This window comes from Mytilus californianus, unplaced genomic scaffold (assembly GCF_021869535.1).
Source record: "Mytilus californianus isolate M0D057914Y unplaced genomic scaffold, xbMytCali1.0.p SCAF_3, whole genome shotgun sequence".
NCBI lineage: Eukaryota > Metazoa > Mollusca > Bivalvia > Mytilida > Mytilidae > Mytilus > Mytilus californianus.
Window position 1 is genome coordinate 28,443,215 of NW_026262679.1, and position 15,415 is coordinate 28,458,629.

Genomic DNA, 15,415 nt, shown 5'->3' on the forward strand with positions numbered 1-15,415 from the left:
AATGCGAATAATGTGACTGAATGAGTATTGCAAAAATAAGAACTCGCATTTAGATATCTGATGTCATACACAGATTTTACTGAAATCGTTATAATTAATCTCGCTTCTTTTTTTAAAAGACTGCAAGAAAGTCACATGATTTTGAACATTTTGATGTTATTGAAATGGCTGTTTATTTGTACTTAGTTTATTTGATGGAAATAGTGTGTTTTGTAATTAATATATGAAAGGTTACAATATTTTAGCTATTGTAATTCAAATGTATGAATGGTTAACTTTGATATAATTGGCATTGGATGTTTGTAGATATGTAACCACACTTTTATGTCATTTCACATGTATGAGGGTCTTGATGGGGTTTACCGAATAGAGAATAATGGGCTAATATTACAGAAAAATTAGCCCAAAAAAATATAGAATAGAGAAAAGTAGGCCAAGAAAGTAAAGAATAGAGAATAATAGGGTGCTAAAATATGAAGACTAGAGAATAATGGGAAACATTTTATAAAGAATAGAGAAAAATTTCATTATGGATAAAAGAATTAAAGAATACAAAATTGAAGCACCCCATCCAAACCCTAATGTATTTCTAGTCCCACAGATTTAACAAACATAAAAATAAATATGGCATGCATTTTTATAATTATATTTATTACAGGGTATTTGTTTATTGAGAGGAATATTTCACATTTTTCTCCAGAAATGTATCAAGCGACAGTAATGTGATGTCCACCAAAGAAAGTCAGGAACAATAAATCACTCAGAAAATAGTTTTTTTTACAATTCTTCATAAATCCTGTGAAATATAATTGTTTATGGGTACCAATTTTCATGAATTTTATTGTTCCCTCTAACCACAAAATTGTTACCTAAGGACAAGTTTATATTCTATTTTGTCGTAAAACCACCAATTTATAACTGACCTGAACAAACCATAAAAAATTATACTCACATAGATTAATACTTTAATAGTATACTTGTGTTTATTTTGTGGATGGTATTTAGCTGTTAGTTAAATGAAATTATGTGTAAAAGCCTTGATGGTATGAGAAAATGGAGTGACACAATAATGGCAACTTCCTCATGAATATTACTTTTAAAGGCATTTTGTATATATTTTTTTTATTAACTTACTGATGATAAGTATGTTGCTGTAAGAAATCAATTTGCTTGTGATTACTTTTTCATAGCTTTTGTTGCTCACTGATCATCCCATGAGAGGTGTGCATTGTACCAGTTAAAAGCATTTTGTAAATTGAGTACATGCCAGAATTAGTAATTTCAACATTTCTCATACACCTACTCATTGATTGAATTCCACAGTGCTTTCATTGGGTGCTTAGTACATGTAAGTGGAAAAATAATAACAGTCATAGTATATAATGATTTCATATTCTAGAACTTAAATGTCAGTATGGACTTAAAATATAAAAAGTATAGTAAAGCAAACAATTTTTCTTATTTTATGAATAAGAATATAGGAACAAATTATACACACCTCCTAGCATTAATACAATGAAATTTTATCCCAACGAATTCACTAATGATGCAAGAAACATAGCGTTAGTCTTTGTAGCCTTTAAGTTGTGATTTTTTTCCATATTGCTTTTAAATTATACAGTAGATTGCCTTTTGTAAAGTTAAGTTGACATAGAAGTCTTTTTGTTACACTTCATCATTTTAAAATGTGTATAACTTCATTCACACAGTTACATGTATTCATGATTCATAAATGTTGGGTAATTTTTACCCAAAGACAGCAACAACAAAAACCCATGAAAAAAAACTCACATCTATATAGATGTGAAGTTTGGTATTTAAAAAATTAGAATTATGTTTATCTCTGTTGACATTGATTGTTAGAAGGTTATAGCATATTTATAAAAAAGATAATTAATATTTACAAATAAAAAATATGAAATATACATTTTGTCATCTGGTCAACTCTCTTTCAATAGTTACAAAAAGTAGAATTTACATACATTTTTAAGTTAACATGAATCAGTATGATAGAAAAATTGACAAATTCCAGTAGCAATATCTCACTAACAGATTTCCTTACAGCAGTAAACACTTACTGATTTTAAAAGTATTTTAGTAAACAAGTGACTAGTTCTTTATCCAAATTTATTATTCTTGTGTTTATCATTAATTAAATGTCTATCCCACAGGTATCACCTGTCCTTAACCTCTCTTTCATGGTTCATTGGTTAATGTTAAGTTTCTGTAGTTTGGTCCTCTTCTAAGATACTATAAGCAATAGGTCAACTATATTTGGTGTAGGAAATGATTGTAAGGTGTAAATGTCTGTCTTGCATGTATATTCTGACCTTGACTCATTTTCATGGTTCATTGGTCATTAATGTTAAGTTTTCATGGTTTGGTCTGTATCATAAATACTGTAACAATATTTGGTGCATGGAATGTATGTTAATTGTACATTTCTGTCTGGCAGGGTATATCTGACCTTGATTTCATTGGCATGGATCACTGTTAATGTTAAGTGTATGTGATACTTGTAGTAAAACCTTTATCTTTAAATCTTTCAACTTAAAATTAATCATGGCCAGTAAGCAGGTCAGACATTTCACATATGCACTTGTGAAATCCTTTAATGAAATTATTGTCTAGTCTATTTGTGAATTTAAAGAAAGGGTGACCAGTTGATAACATATTTGTTATAATAGTTTTTATATTCATTATATACTTAGTAGTAAATCAAGTAAAATTTAGATGTAATACAATCAATGGCAATCAGTCTGTATCCACCATCCTTGATGATATTGATATGTCATAGTTGAAAAGGCTTAATCAAACCCCTTATCTGAATAAAGTCAATGTCAGAGGAAAAACATTTATATTAGGTATATTATAAAGTGTCTATGATATGGCTTCTCAATATCACAGGATATATCAACCCTTTATCAATGTTATCTCTTTACCAAATCTCTTTGGATTATATTGGTGTATTTGGTTGATAAGAGTGTGATATTGAAAAAAGTCATAGTATATTCTCTATTTAGAATAGTATGTGAGTTAAATGACGGTTTATATTAACACACATCTGATATTTGATTTGTGATATTTATATTTGTTTGAAATATTTGTTATTGAATTTTTTTTTTTGTCTTTTTAATAAATGTTTAAACATTTCTTCGTGTTGAGTTCATTTATAGCCTAAAATAATAAATATTAGTTGTATACCAATAGGTTTGTGAAATTAAAGGTAAAAACTTCTACTGTAATGTTCAGAGTTCAAGTGTTCAAGTTAATGGCAGATCTTTTGGTGTCTGTTAAATTCTTACACAATACTTGTCTAGACCAGGAGCTTTACACATGGTATTGGCAATTTCTGTCATTGACATTGATTGACCTGTAAATGTCTTTGTTTTATTATCTTGCCTGCAAATAATTCCAAGAATGTGAGACATAGCTATATGTGCTTATCTTGTGACAGCAGTGTTAACTATTTGTATCAAGCTTTATATTTCAAAAGGAAGAAATGATGGATAATCCATCTTTTATACATATATAAAAATGAGATGTAGTATGATTGCCAATAAATATACTATCCACCAGAGTTAAAATGAAGTGGTAGTCAGCAGTTATAGCTTATGTATTACTTAATTATAGTGTCGTTTGACAGTTTTGATGTAAATGGACATTAGGTAGATCTCATCATTAAATAGGGCTATTTATTTCTATGGCTTTATCAGTAATCTAACAGAAATATTTGTTGTTCACATTTTATTTCATTTTTTATAATTCAATAAAAACAATTGGCAATATAAAAATAATAAAATAACAATATGATGTGAAATGTGTTCTATGATTCAGCTGATCATGTAACATACAACCTGCTACGGTTGGTAATCTCAAGTCTCCCAAATTAAATATCTACTATTATGGATTTAATAAAATCATCCCAATTACCATCCTCTTTACCAAAATTTGAAAATTCACATTTTTCTCTGCAGATAAAGTACTACAAACAGAAATTTAAGTGAATTGACTTCTGTACCAAACTTCTGGCAGCTATTCTTACCAAAGAATTTTCACTTTGAAGTTTTTGGGTAACAATATTCATCCTATATCTTACCTTATAGATACTGATGCTTTTTTTCTTTCAAAGTATCAGATTGTTGGTAGGGTTTTAATATTACTCAGCCCATCAGTAACCTAATATGGCATATACAAGATCAGTAAATTTTATATGGGGACTAAAGCTGACCTTTCACCCAATTAAAAATTTACTGACCGTGTATTATAGGACAACACTAATGATGTTCAGTAAATAAGACTGTAAGAAATGAATAAAAAAAAACTTTATTTGGGAGATTTAGTATTTTACTGTCTGGTGAATAAAAGACATTTATGTTTTAGTAATAAATCTACCATTACCTACAGCATACTAAATTTTACAGGAATATCTTTTTAGACAGGTCATACAAAGCTCATCCAGCGTCTAGGATTTAAGAAAGCATTTTAGAAAATAGACTTCAGCACTATTCTTTATACATATCAAATATTTGCTTTCACAAGAAACATTTGTAACATGGATAAGTAATTCAGTAAGATAAATGGTTACCGGTACTGATTGTCTAATACCAAACAAAATGTGTCCATAGTACACAGATGCCCCACTCGCACTAACATTTTCTATGTTCAGTGGACCGTAAAATTAGGGTCAAAACTCTAATTTGGCACCATAATTAGAAAGATCATATCATAGGGAACATGTGCATTAAGTTTCAAGTTGGTTGGACTTCAACTTCATCAAAAACTAACTTGACCAAAAACTTTAACCTGAAGCGGGACAGACGGACAAACAGACGCACGGACTGAAGAAACATAATTCCCTTAGGTGGGGCATTAAAAACATTTTTCTTAAAACTTTCAGTGCTTTTCCTAGAAATTGTTTCAGTATAGATTTATTTTTCTTTTTTTTTTTGGGGGGGGGGGGGGGGGGAGGGGGGGTTGACTGAAAGGATGTCGCTTATAATAGGTATTATCACATTTTGAAAAATAAGAGGCTTAATTAAAGCATGGGGTTACTATTATGTATAAACCCTCTATGGAAAACACTGACCTTTTTCATTGTACCAGACCACTAAAAGACTAAAACATGTAGAATTAATATTTACAGCATGTTTACCTCAATCTAGGAAACATTTCTCCTACATTTACTTTTATCTAAAAACAATTGATACATTAATAAACTGCTTCGCCGAGCACAGCTTGATATGACTGCAGAGGTCCAACCCTGAACAGTTGAGGCAAAAATGGACGCAATATTCAAGCTTGATACAGGTCTGAATTTGGATTGCAATTAAATATTTGACACATTATAGGTTTCTAACACAGAATAAATGTAGTCAAAGAACTTGAAATTGGTTGTATGATTTGAATTTACATTCAATTGAAGATTTCTTGCTGTTGTGCAATACACTGTGCTGTTGTGCAATACTTAGTAAATCTGTTTTCAGACTACATACAAAGAATCAGCAAAATAAATTGTGACCCCCAATATTTTTCTTTGGATACATGTTATTGAGTTTCTTAAATCTTGAGGAAAAAAAAAATTAATCCCCCCCTCCAAAAAAAAATATTTAGTGCAAATTAAGAGACATCCATACACTTAACAAGTTATTGTCTGAAAACAAGAAAAATGCTTGTTTCATACCCTTTTTGGCCCCTAATTCCGGAACGGATTGGGCAATTACCCCCAAAATAAATCCCAACCTTCTACTTGTGGTATTGAACCTTGTGGTACAATTTCAGAGCAATCAAAATACTTATACACAATTATTGTCCTGAAACTAGAAAAAAATGCTTGTTTATAGTAATATCTAAAATTAAATTCCTTCATCAGCATTTAATAGTAACTTCTAAAAATAAATTGACAGCTAGGACTTTGCAACCATAAAAACCCATTTAAATACATCATAAAAGTATTGACATCATAATCATGGCTAAAATTAAAAAATACTTCATCAGCAACATTTAATAGTAATATCTAAAAATAAAATTCCTTCATCAGCATTTAATAGTAACTTCTAAAAATAAATTGACAGCTAGGACTTTGCAACCATAAAAACCCATTTAAATACATCATAAAAGTATTAAATAAAAAATGACATCATAATCATGGCTAAAATTAAAAAACCTTCATCAGCAACATTTTATAGTAATATCTAAAAATAAAATTCCTTCATCAGCATTTAAGAGTAACTTCTAAAAATAAATTGACAGCTAACCACCTCAAGAGAATACAACATTTTCTTTATAACAAAACCATTGTAAGGGAGGTATCTCTAATGCAAAAAAAAACCCAAACAAAGAATAACCAATTCTGAGTATAAAATTTTATCACCACTGAACCCTTTGATATATATAGATTCTACCACTGCATCGAGTGTGATACGATATTTATCCACTCGAGACAGTTAAATTTTCAAATTTAAAACGCGAGGCTCGCCGAGCGTTTTAAATATTCAAAATTCAACTGTCGAGAGTGGATAAATATCGTATTACACGAGATTTGGTGGTGGAATCTAATTCTCTAATGATTTTCAAACAATACGCAGGCAAATTTATTCCTTCTTTTCGAATGATCTGCAAAAAGATGTGTTCTTTCTATGTGACGTCATCAGGCATGGTCGCCTTTTTTCATGCCGTCACAATAGGAAATTCAGAGGAAAGCAAGAAAATTCGACGTCATAATCGGATTTTAACCAATGAAGAACTGAGATCAAACGAACCACACGTTGATTAAATTTTTTTTATACCATGGGTGCAGAAAGGGATAAATTGACGAAGAATTAGAGAAATACTATTACAATATTATATGTATTTAAATCACAGTATTTGATGTTTCTAGAAACAGCTAAAAAATATATCATACTAGAACTAGCAAACAAATAGCAAAAAGTACCAACATAAAGAAACAAAGCTAAAGTAATTGTCCATTAACCAGGGAACCCTTGTTTTCCCCCTTTTTTGCCGCTAATTCCTAACAGATTGAGCCATAACCCCCCAAAGCCAATCCTAACCATCCCTTTGTGGTATGGAAACTTGTGGTACAATTTCAGACAATTCCATACACTGTTCCACAAGTTATTGTCTGGAAACTAGAAAAATGCTTATTTGGGCCCCTTTTCGACCCCTAATTCATAAACCATAGGGACCATAATCCACTTGTATTTGTAGTATTTGTATTTTTATCCATCTGATGAGTTAAGCCTCTTTCAACTGATTTTTATAGTTTGTTCTTATGTTGTACTGTTACACCACTGTCCCAGGTTAGGGGGAGGGTTGGGATCCCGCTAACATGTTTAACCCCGCCACATTCTGTATGTATGTGCCTGTCCCAAGTCAGGAGCCTGTAATTCAGTGGTTGTCGTTTGTTTATGTGTTACATATTTGTTTTTCGTTCATTTTTTTTACATAAATTAGGCCGTTAGTTTTCTCGTTTGAATTGTTTTACATTGTCATTTCGGGGCCTTTTATAACTGACTGTGCGGTATGGGCTTTGTTCATTGTTGAAGGCCGTACAGTGACCTATAGTTGTTAATTTCTGTGTCATTTGGTCTCTTGTAGAGAGTTGTCTCATTGGCAATCATACCACATCTTCTTTTTTATAATAACCCCCAAAATCAATCCCAACCTTCCTTTTGTGGTTTCAAACCTTGTGTTTAAATTTCATATATTTATATTTACTTATACTAAAGTTATTGTCCGGAAACCAAATGTCTTCGGACGACACTGACGACGTGATACCAATATACGACCGCAAAAATTTGGGGTCGTATAAAAACTTAAACTAAAAATACTATCACAAATAAAATGTACATCTTTGTTCAGTAACTACCATAAGAAATGAAACTAATGAAGAAAACATGAAATGTAAAATCAAATGTATTGATGTGAAATGAAATACAAATTCTTTAATAATTAGAGTTATTGCTAAGTTAATATATAACAAGTAACAAGAGTGTACACGCTGAAATGTCTCGCCTTCTTTACTAACCATTGATTTTATGTTGATAGTCCTAAATACAAAGCTTTACTACAAGTAACACATAAACTTAACATGATCCAAGAAAATGAGGTCAAGGTCAGATAAACCAAATGAGAAATACATGTACACCTTACAATAAACCAAACATAGTTGACCTATTGCTTATTGTTTCTAAGAAACAGTCTTAAACAAGAAAACTTAACATTGACCAATGAACCATGAAAATGAGGTCAAGGTCAGATGAACCATGCCAGACAGACATGTACACCTTACAATCAATTTAGGCATTAAATATAGTTGGCCTATTGCTTATAGTATCTAAGAAACAAACTTAACATTGACCAATGAACCATGAAAATGAGGTCAAGGTCAGATGATACCTGCCAGACAGACATATACACCTTACAATCCTTCCATACATCAAATATAGTTGATCTATTGCTTATAGTTGAAGAATAACAGACCAAAACACAAAAACTTAACACTGAGAAATGAACCGTGAAAATGAGGTCAAGGTCAAATAAAACCTGTGAGACTGACATGTACATCATAAAATATTTCCATACACCATTTATAGTTTGCATATAGTATTAGAAAAAAAGACCAAAACTCAAAAACTTAACTTTGACCACTGAACCATGAAAATGAGGTCAAGGTCAGATGACACCTACCAGTTGGACATGTACACCTTACAATCATTCCATATACCAAATATAGTAGACCTACTGCTTATAGTATCTGAAATATGGACTTCACCACGAAAACTTAACCTTGTTCACTGATCCATGAAATGAGGTCGAGGTCAAATGAAAATTGTCTGACAGGCATGAGGACCTTGCAAGGTACACACATACTAAATATAGTTATCCTATTACTCATAATAAGAAAGAAATTAACATTACAAAAAATGTTGACTTTTTTTTCAAGTAGTCACTGAACCATGAAAATGAGGTCAAGGACAATGGACATATGACAGGCGGAAACTTTGTAATATAAGGCATCTATATACAAAGTATGAAGCATCCAGGTCTTCTACCTTCTAAAATATAAAGCTTTTAAGAAGTAAGCTAACGCCGCCGCCGCCGCCGCCGGATCACTATCCCTATGTCGAGCTTTCTGCGACAAAAGTCGCAGGCTCGACAAAAATTACGACCAATGCTGTTCAAAGGAGATGATATTCTGTAGAATGCAATGAAAAGAATCCTGCAAAGGGAGACAACTCAATGATTTACAAATAAAGATGGATAACAAATCAAATTTAAATTTCTGTGATCAGACAGAATGAAACCAATAATTATTTGTTTCATAATTTTACCTACCATTAAAATCAACAGAATTTTTTGCACAAACCAAGTGACTAAACAACTATTTTCTTCAATGTAGCAAGCTCCATTATAAATGTTGCATCATTTGTAGAATTTAAACTTGCTTAGGTTGACAGCTGGCTCTGACTTCACTTCTGTATAACAGCAAGCTATGCCAGAGGGATCATATTTTCAAAAGCTGTCAGTTTTAAAAGCTAATGTAACAATGCACTTGTAATAGACTCAGGTTTTTATCATTTGGTTTGTGCAACACTAGTAGTCATTTTACAAAGTATCACCTAATTTTAAAATTGCATGGCCTAACAGGTAAAAAAGTAAAATAAATGCTGAAAATAAAGGCAAATAAATATCTGCACTGTTGAAAACAAAACATGTATGAGTATGGAAATAGGAATGCTCTCTTTCTGCAAAAGAAAGCAACATCTACTCATACTGAAGTTTTTACATGACTAGATAACAACAAAACAATAGAAATAATAATATGTAAGAAATATTTAATGTTTCACTGAAGTCAGGTTTTAACATGATTCTTATTTGCACACTATTCTATAAGTCCTTAAAAAACACTGAAAACATAGTGGTGAGTTTTGAGTATTAATTATTGATAATGAATAAAAATAAGTAAAGGCACATTAAAAATAAGGTCTGCATTATGTGTAATCTAGCTTGCTCGGAAATTTTTCCCAACTTCTTCTTTATGAGCTTCATTTCTTTCCTTTCCTAGATGGTGGTGTACCATTGTGTGTTTTAGCTTCCGTATGTAAATCATTTCTTTCCTTTTACACGTGAAGTTGCACCATTGTCTGATTTAGATTGTATTAATGGTTTTTTAGTTGGAGGTATTGTATAATCTCTGCTTGGTATAAGTGGTTTTTTTATTTGATAGACACGTATCAATTCCTAAAATAAAAACATGAAATTCTAAATTAAATCTGATCATTTCATTAGAACAGAAGGAATTTCATCAAATATTAATCATCTTCATTGAAAGTTTTCAGCAATATTCTAGAAAAACTCATAAGGAAAAACAAAAGAAAAGTATTAAAAAAAATGTAAGACCAATTACCTCTTTTTATCACAAGCAGAGTTATTAGCAAAATGTCTTTGAGCCAATATCAAAATTTGTAGTATCACAGTTTTGTATTTATATTTCTAGGTTTTGACAAAGATGTCTAGTTTTCTGCTGTTAACTTTTTTCGAAGTAATTTAACTGAACTATTTACAAAATCTTAAGTGAAATCTGAGAAATGTCTGCATTTAATGTGTATATTGATTGATTGATTGGTGTTTAAGTCCACTTTAAACACTATTGTGCTATTTCATGGCGGTCAGTTTTTTATTGGTGTAGGAAGCTGGGGTCCCTGGAGAAAACCACCGACCTTAGGTAGGAAAGTGTATATTGAACAATATGAGAAATGAACCTTCCTTCAATGAAATTATTGTCTAGCTAATTTTGAATTTAAAGAAAGGGTGACCAGTTGATAATATATTTGTAATAATAGTTTTTATATCTATTATATACGTAGTAGTAAATCAAGTAAAATTTAGATGAAATACAATCAATGGCAATCAGTCTGTATCAACCATCCCTGATATTGATATAAGTCATTGTTGAAAAAGGCTTAATCAAACCCCTTATCTGAATAAAGTGTCTATATTATGGCTTTCTCAATATCACAGGATATATCAACCCTTTATCAATGTTATCTCTTTACCAAATCTCTTTGGATTATATTGGTGTATTTGGTTGATAAGAGTGTGATATTGAAAAAAGTCATAGTATATTCTCTATTTAGAATAGTATGTAAGTTAAATGACGGTTTATATTAACACACATCTGATATTAGATTTGTGATATTTATATTTGTTTGAAATATTTGTTATTGAATTTTTTTTGTCTTTTTAATAAATGTTTAAACATTTCTTAGTGTTGAGTTCATTTATAGCCTAAAATAAAAAATATAAGTTGTATACCAATAGGTTTGTGAGATTAAAGGTAAAAACTTCTACTGTAGAGTTCAGAGTTCAAATGTTTAAGCTAATGACAGATCTTTGGGTGTCTGTTAAATTCTTAAACAGAACTTGTCTAGACTAAGAACTTTACACATGGTATTGGCAATTTCTGTTATTGAATGACCTGTAAATGTCTTTGTTTTATTATCTTGCCTGCAAAGAATTTCAACAATGTGAGACATAGCTATATGTGCTAATTTTGTGACAGCAGTGTTTTTTATTTGTATCAAGCTTTATATTTCAAAATGAAGAAATGATGGATAATCCATCTTTTATACATATATAAAAATGAGATGTAGTATGATTGCCAACGAGACAAATATCCACCAGAGTTAAAATGAAGTGGTAGTCAGCAGTTATAGCTTATGTATTACTGAATTATAGTGTAGTTTGACAGTTTTGATGTAAATGGACATTAGGTAGATCTCATCATTCTGAACACTTCTGCCTTTGTCAGATTTTCTCTATTTATAGCTTTTTTCCAAATAGGCAATGTTTGTTTTCTGGGGGGGGGGGGGGGGGGGGGGGGGTCATCAAACACATTTTTTAAACTAGATACCCCATTGTGGCCAAGTTTGGCCAAATAGTTTCAGAGGAGATGATCTTTGTAAAAGTTAACAGACGACGGACGCCAAGTGATCACAAAAGCTACCACTGGATCTTAAGGTGAGCTAAAAAGGGATATTCATTTCTATGGCTTTATCAGTAATCTAACAGAAATATTTGTTGTTCACATTTTATTTCATTTTTTATAATTCAATAAAAACAATTGGCAATATAAAAATAATAAAATAACAATATGATGTGAAATGAGTTCTATGATTCAGCTGATCGTGTAACATACAACATGTTACAGTTGGTGATCTCAAGTCTCCCAAATTAAATATTTTCTATTTTGGATTTAATCAAATCAACCCAATTACCTTCCTCTTTACCAAATTTGAAAATTCACATTTTCTCTGCAGATGAAGTTCTACCAACAGAAATTTAAGTGAATTGACATCTGTACCAAACTTCTGGCAGCTATTCTTACCAAAGAATTTTCACTTGGAAGTTTTTTGTGTAACAATATTTATCCTATATCTTACCTTATAGATACTGATGCTTTTTTTCTTTCAAAGTATCAGATTGTTGGTAGGGTATAAATACTACTCAGCCCATCAGTAGCCTAATATTGTATATACAAGGTCAGTAAATTTTATATGGGGACTAAAGCTGACCTTTCACCCAATTAAAAATTTACTGACCGTGTATTATAGGACAACACTAATGATGTTCAGTAAATAAGACTGTAAGAAATGAATAAAAAAATTCGTAAGGGTTCCGCGGAACCCAGTGTCTCGCCTACTTTTGGTGTTAATCGCAGGCTCAACAAAAATGAGGAAAAAAATTAATAAAAATATTCCTCTCTATACTATCTTTTGATTGTAAGAAGCTTCTGTCCAAGTTTGGTAAAAATCCAGGATAATTTATGAATCTAATAAATGTTTTAAAAACTTAAACTGCAGAATGTATGTACTGTTGACTGGAAGAAAAACTAAGTCCATTTATAAGTAAAATACAGAAAAAATGGAACAAAATTTTATCAAAATTTCCTTCTAGATACTAGCTTTTGATCATAAACAAGCTTCTGTCCAAGTGTGGTACAAATCCAGGATAGTTTAAGAAAGTTGTTAAAATTTTTAAAACTTTAACCACGGAGTGAATGTAATGTTAACTGGCAGAAAAACTAAGTCCATTTATAAGTAAAATACGGAAAAAATGGAATTTTTTTTTTACAAAATTTACTTTGGATACTATCTTATGATCATAAACAAGCTTCTTTCCAAGTTTGGTAGAAATCCAGGATAGTTTAAGAAAGTTATTAAAATTTCAAAAACTTTAACCACAGAGTGAATGTAATGTTTCCTGGCAGAAAAACTAAGTCCACTTATTAGTAAAATACGGAAAAAATGGAATTTTTTTTTTACAAAATTTACTTTTGAATATAATCTTATGATCATAAACAAGGTTCTGTCCAAGTTTGGTAGAAATCCAGGATAGTTTAAGAAAGTTATTAAAATTTCAAAAACTTTAACCACAGAGTGAATATTTGTGGACGCCGCCGCCGACGACGACGACGACGACGACGCCGACGGAATGTAGGATCGCTATGTCTCGCTTTTTCGACAAAAGTCGAAGGCTCGACAAAAAACCTTTATTTGGGAGACTTAGTATTTTACTGTCTGATGAATAAAAGACATTTATGTTTATATAGTAATAAATCTACCGGTACCTACATCATATTAAATTTTACAGGAATATCTTTTTAGACAGGTCATACAAAACTCATCCAGTGTCTAGGATTTAAGAAAGCATTTTAGATAAAATGCTCCGCAGGGCGCAGCTTGATACGACCGCAGAGGTCGAACCCTGAACAGTTGGGGGAAGTATGGACACAACATTCAAGCTTGATACAGCTTTGGATTTGGATTGTGATTAAATATTTGACACAGCATAGGTTTCTAACACAGATTTAATGTGGTCTAAGAACTTAAAAATTTTAAATTGGACATTCACCTATTATGGTCCAATATCCAAAATCTAAATACATGGTTAGATTCAGCATATCAAAGAACCCCAAGAATTCAATTTTTGATGAAATCAAACAAAAGTTTAATTTTGGACCCTTTTGACCTCAATGTGGACAAAGTTGATAACGGGGCCCAAAAATCAAAAATCAAAATACATGGTTAGATTCAGCATATCAAAGAACCCCATATATTCAATTTTTGTTGAAATCAAACAAAGTTTAATTTTGGACCCCGATTTGGACCAACTTGAAAACTGGGCCCATAATCAAAAATCTAAATACATGTTTAGATTCAGCATATCAAAGAACCCTAAGAATTCAATTTTTGTTAAAATCAAACTAAGTTTAATTTTGGACCCTTTGGACCTTAATGTAGACCAATTTGAAAACGGAACCAAAAATTAAGAATCTAAATACACGGTTAGATTCGGCATATCAAAGAACCCCAATAATTCAATTTTTGATGAAATCAAACAAAGTTTAATTTTGGACCCTTTTGACCTCAATGTGGACAAAGTTGATAACGGGGCCCAAAAATCAAAAATCTAAATACATGGTTAGATTCAGCATATCAAAGAACCCCATATATTCAATTTTTGTTGAAATCAAACAAAGTTTAATTTTGGACCCCGATTTGGACCAACTTGAAAACTGGGCCCATAATCAAAAATCTAAATACATGTTTAGATTCAGCATATCAAAGAACCCTAAGAATTCAATTTTTGTTAAAATCAAACTAAGTTTAATTTTGGACCCTTTGGACCTTAATGTAGACCAATTTGAAAACGGAACCAAAATTTAAGAATCTAAATACACAGTTAGATTCGGCATATCAAAGAACCCCAATAATTCAATTTTTGATGAAATCAAACAAAGTTTAATTTTGGACCCTTTGGACCTCAATGTGGACCAATTTAAAAACGGGGCCCAAAATCCAAAAACTAAATACACGGTTAGATTCAGCATATTAAAGAACCCCATGAAATCAAGAATAAAACCCCATTGAAATTGGTCAAGAAATAAGCAATTTATAGGAAGTATCTTCTTTTGCACAATCCTGTGCTATTAAATATTTCTTGCTATTGCGCAATACTGTACAATTGACAATTTCTTGCTATTGCGCAATATTGTGCTATTGGATATTTCTTGCTATTGCGCAATACTGTGCAATTGAAGATTTCTTGCTATTGTGCAATACTGTGCAATTGAAGATTTCTTGCTATTGTGCAATACTGTGCAATTGAAAATTTCTTGCTATTGCACAATACTTATTATATAATAATTTACACATCCTGTTTGGTGTGTATCTCCTACCATATCATTATTATTTGATTTTAAATATAAATCAGAAATAACCAACTTAAAATGGAAAATTTTAAAAGAAACAAAAAAGGAAAAAAAGAAAAAAAAGGAAAAAAAAATAAATCCCCCCCCAAAATTTTTTGAACCCCCATTATGATTCATCACCCCCAAACTCAATCCCAG

General features: G+C 31.1%; 1 long non-coding RNA gene across 1 annotated transcript; it reads right to left on the bottom strand.

The window, feature by feature from the left end:
* Window positions 1-3,732: 3,732 nt before the first annotated feature.
* On the bottom strand, window positions 3,733-15,305 carry LOC127734309 (uncharacterized). The gene is made up of 2 exons (XR_007997510.1): window positions 13,554-15,305; window positions 3,733-4,324 (listed from the first exon to the last, which is right to left on the bottom strand). It is a non-coding gene; the product is annotated as an uncharacterized LOC127734309 (long non-coding RNA).
* Window positions 15,306-15,415: the final 110 nt, after the last annotated feature.